Genomic DNA, 5,217 nt, shown 5'->3' with positions numbered 1-5,217 from the left:
TTTTTGTAGATAGTCATTTCATTAAAGTTGTCTTAATGATAAAATATATATATATACCTCCTATAAACAGATTGGTTTAATAAATGACTTCATTTAAAAGTAGCATCTTGGTCTTTTTTTTTTTAATAAAATGAAATTTTATTCAGTGAAATATTAAGTCTGAATCATTTTGGTTCAATCTTAACAAGCTAGAGCATTTAGGTTTTGGGCTATTACATTTAAATAGAACTGGGCAATTTTAGTGATGCTTGGATAGTAAGTTGTATTAGTCTTGCATGTGGAAGGTGCTGGCAGAAAGAAAGAACTGCATTCGTGAAAATATGAGGGCTGCTGCAAAAGTAATGCCTCCTATTTTGTTATGTTGGCCCACAATGCCAGAGGCAGATGCAGGTACAGCAGTAGAGCCTGAACCTTCCCACCAATGTCCACTCCATGTTGCTGTGTGACAGATGGCAGCAGAGGGGCACTCTGACACAATGGTGTCTGACATGAAAGTGCACAGGAAGCAACAACAGGTCATTGAATTCATCTATACAGAAAAAATGACACCCATTGGCTGGCATTCCTTGACACTTGCTGAACGCTTGTGGAAACCAAACAGTGGATGTGAGGGCAGTGAGGCAATGAGTGGTGTGTTTCAGCAGCAGGGATAGCAAGGGGAGACAAGCCACATGCCAAACAACCATGCTGATGTTGATGAGCATGGCATGCAGGCTCTTATTTATTGCTGGCAAAAATGCAGTTAGTGGTGGTGACTATATTGAAGGTCAATGTTTTGTAGCTGAGAATTTGCTTTATCAAATAGTGCTAGTGTGCTCTTTGTATCTGTTTTAGTTTCCATGGAATAAATAGGAGGTGCTATTTTCATAGTGGCAGAGGGGTCAGTGGTCTGTGAAGAGATTTTAGGTGTGTTGATATTTTCAAAATGTATCTGTTTGTCAGTTTGTTTCTTTGCATTTCTGTTTTTTATTCTTTGATGTAACAGCATTCAAAGCTGTTGTTCAAGGAATAGAGTGGGGAATGAGCTAGTATTAATGATTTAATATTTTCCTTGAGCTGCAATGTAACTAAATTTGTAATTCTCTATAGTTTATGGTAGTAGGTTCTTTATCTAACTGAAACGGAAAGCAAATGAGGAGATGGATCACAAGCAGCAACCTTGAGTGGAGCGTGGTGATGTTTTAAGGATGCTTTTTAATGTATGATGTACGATTGCTGTATACCTGCCTGTCTAGACTAAAAATGCATAAGCATCCTCCTTTTGTATGCAACAGTACTTCCCACTGCAGAGTAAAATATTATTAAGTAAGGAAACACGGTTGCAAGTCTTAAAGATAAAAACCACATTTTAGAGATAGAATATTTTATTCACAAGCTGGTGTTGTTATTAAAAGCAATTTCAGGCTTGCAAGGCTTTTTCCAGGTGTGAAGTAACAGCAATAAATTCCATGCCAGGAGAGGTGAGAGACACTTCCTCTCACAGCATGGCTGTGATCAGTTCAGACACTTCACCAACTGGTTGCTGCTCAGAAAGGCAGTCTGCCCATATACCCTCTCTTGTCTGATGCTGTAACAAGACTGTTCATGGTGGAAAGCTAATCCTACAAAATAGATGCAATTTTGTTTTGTGTCTGTATGTGCCCACAGACTGTCTTGGAAGATTACATTTGGTATGAGTATGACATTTTATATTTGCTGTTTGCAACAAGGTAGGTTGCTACCGGTCAGACGGATGATGCACGTTACACAGGCACATGGCAGGAGAGTGCTCTGGCACACTTCTTGCATATATTGCTCTAGTAAGAAGGCTTCTTCCTCCCACCTTTTTTTCCTCTATTCTTGCTTAATGTATTCATTACTCACTATATACCAGGCAGTTCAGAAAAGTAGGAGATAGCAGGCTCCGGAACAGTTCTATATATTCTTTTTTTGACCTAGTAATGTCATTGACTGTCAGCACTAGCCTCTGTACCACTGAAATCTCTTAGAGACATCTTAACAAGAGGAAGACTATAATTTGTGGACTACTTAGCATACTTTTGGACTAAAATTCGCCTGGGAGCATCAACTTGTACTTCTGATAAATTGATTTGAATGACTTCTATGGTGACATGTTGGAAAAAAGGTAGAGCTAATGAGAGCTGTCACATATCATGGAATTGTTTTTCTTCCCCTTCTGCAAAACGTGCAAAAAGTGGAAATGCATTAAATGATGCAGAACAAAGAAAGGTAGTTCCAGGTGAAGCTGACTGCTTAATAGATGTGCTTACTCTGATTTAGTTGCTGTGCCTTTTAAGTACTTAAATGCAGAAAACAATTTGACTATAACAATATAACAATAAAATAGCTCAAAAGCTTCAAAGGAATATGCAGGACAGGCAAGACAAAAAACTTTGTGGGAGATGAAGGCAGGCAGTAAAAGCTTTGTCTGCAAGGCTAAGGATCTAATTTGCCCTTTCCTGAGGCAGAGCCACTTCCAAAGGGCATTTCAACCAGTCCTGCTTCTTTGCTTCCTTTCTTCCAGTGCAGCCTTTAAAAACAGAAAACCTGCATCACACACAGAGCACACAAATGGGATCCACGTGCAGAATGGGCAGCCAGCATTCTCCAGGAAGAAGACCCAAGATGTACTCTCTGTCAGCCAAGTTCCACAGGATGCCAGAGTATGAAACTCCTGCAAACATGATACCACTTTCACATCAAACAGGCCAACAGCCATGGACAGGAACAGATGTCCCCACAGAAGCAAATATCACCTTTGCCTGGGCCTTCCCAACTAAAAGGTCAAAAAGACACTGGAGAACAGCTTCAGTAGTTCCTCTATTATTAGCAGGTCCTACTTGGGTATCCACATTGGTGGAAGGCACAACTTAACCTCCAGCCCTCGTGGGATCCCTAGTGACCAGTGGGCAGGTTATGGCAGAGGTATTTTTCCCAAGAGTCCTTCGGAATAGCAATACATGCTTGACTACCAGTGTAACTATTCCTCTCATGCTCAGTGTAAAACGCACCCTGCTCTCATCACTTTAACAACTGCAGACCTTTGAACTCCAGACAAAATTTTCCAATCAGCAATCCGGTCACACCAAGGATTGACAAGCATTGCCATCACTGGTGTATTCAATTCTGCTGTACAGAGAATCATGAAAGCCTTAGCAGAGAATCTAGAACTTTCTCAAGTTTCCTCAATGTGTAGGTCAAATGCTGGTGCCTAGGACACAACCCTCCTATGAAAAGATAGGAAGTTTTCCTTTTTTGTTCTGATCCCAACATTCAGCCAGTTCTTCACCTACTGACCTGTACAGCTGTCCAGGCTATAAGTAGCCAGTTTCTCTAGAAGAACGCTATGGGAAAGTAACAAACTACTAAAATCCAGGCTCCACAAAACTGAAGTTCTTTGCACCTAGCTGGTACAGACAAAGAAAAGCTATTTTAGAAGGCTTACCCATGTGCTCTTCCTATGCAGACAGTAAGCACTTCTTTGCCTGCCCTAGCTCTGACTGAGAATCATCACACGTCTCTGAGATGGAGCATGCACCTGTGGCCCTTTTCTCTGAGGACGGTTGAAGCACAATTTCATTCATAGCATCACAGAATGGCTTGGGTTGAAAAGGACCACAATGATCATTGAGTTTCAACCCCCTGCTATGTGCAGGTTGCCAACCACCAGACCAGGCTGCCCAGAGCCACGCCATCCAGGGATGGGGCATCCACAGCCTCCTTGGGCAACCTGTTCCAGTGCATCACCATCCTCTGAGTGAAAAACTTCCTCATAATATCTAACGTAAATCTCCCCTGTCTTAGTTTAAATTTAGATCAGGGACTACTGTTGGGGCATTGTGCATGCTTACTAGACTCTTCCTATCTTATGGATTCATCTTGTGGCTGAGGCAGAAGGTAGTGAGTGAGAACTGTGATCTTGTCTTATCTTTGTCTTGCCTATCCTTGTCTTAACTCATGAACTTTTTTGCATCACATTTTCTCCTTTTCAGGAGGGGAATGGAGAGTGAAGTGTAATGGAGCTTAGTGAGCGAACAATATGAAACCATCACAGTTGTTCACTCTCTCCAGTAGCTTCCAGAGGTGTTCCAGGTTTCATTTCCTGAGCTGTGCTTGATACTCTGCCTCTTTAGGCTCTGTGCACCTGGTGAGCTGCGAGTCATGTGGGAATCAAATAAAAGCAGCATGGGTATTTTTGCATGAATTCTGATGTGGTTCTGTCAAGAAAAATCCCCAGTGTGGTCTGCTACCAGTCCAGCCTATGCAAGAGCCTATGCTGCACTGCCTCAGTTCTTTCCTTGGAGCCCTTCTGGTCTCCTTCTGGGGCCTTGGTTTTGGGGATGAAATGCTTCATGTGTCTGGGGCAACTTATGCAGGAGCTGCCTCATGTTTTCAGTGTCATAGGAGCTGACAGGCCTTGCAGAACAATGTACTGAAAAAACCCGGCCTAGTGAAGCACTGCCCAGTTTCCAGGAGGCAGTCCTTTCTTTTTTTTTCTGAAGAATAGATGCGCAGACATGGCTGAGTCAGAAGGGCCATCAGGTCCCCTCTTGTTTGGCTGAGGGAGCACTGAAAGGAAAACCATGGCTGCCAGACTCTAATTCTTTAATGATACAAGAAAAACAATATTTAACTTTCTTAGAAATTTCCAGCATTGCTGTTCTCAGATGATGCACTGGTAAAGTTAGTGTTTTTTTTTTTAAATAAGATTTCTCTGGGGTAATCTGCAATTCTCCACTTGAATTCTTAAAAGTCAAACAATCCAATCTTTGTTTTCCTGGCATGCATCTACAGCAGTTGGTTTCCACTTTCCTGTTATTCTCTCATTGCTGGGTTGTCCAGAGGATCTCAACAAGCCAAGGAGATGCTGAGGAGATTTTACTGCTCTCAGTTCTCACTGACTTATCAGTTTCACTAAGCGTTATTTTGGAACATGCTTAGTGCCTGTAACAACAGAACTAGCGGAGTGTCAGAATCATGACGCCCAAGTTAAGATAATAACTGGAAACACAGCTTGTAAGCAGAAGGTGACTATCTCCTCCCAGCCAGCTGTTCAAGACATTGGATGTCAGGGGGAAGTTCTTTACAGAGAGAGCGGTGAGGTGCTGGCACAGGCTGCCCAGAGAGGTTGTGGATGCCCCGTCCTGGAGGTGTTCAAGGCCAGGTTGGATGGGGCCCTGGGCAGCCTGGTCTAGTATTAAACGGGGAGGTTGGTGG

Source organism: Tympanuchus pallidicinctus, unplaced genomic scaffold (genome assembly GCF_026119805.1).
Source record: "Tympanuchus pallidicinctus isolate F22 unplaced genomic scaffold, pur_lepc_1.0 scaffold8, whole genome shotgun sequence".
Lineage (NCBI taxonomy): Eukaryota > Metazoa > Chordata > Aves > Galliformes > Phasianidae > Tympanuchus > Tympanuchus pallidicinctus.
The sequence above is the reverse complement of the archived record's forward strand: the minus strand, read 5'-3'. Positions refer to the sequence as shown.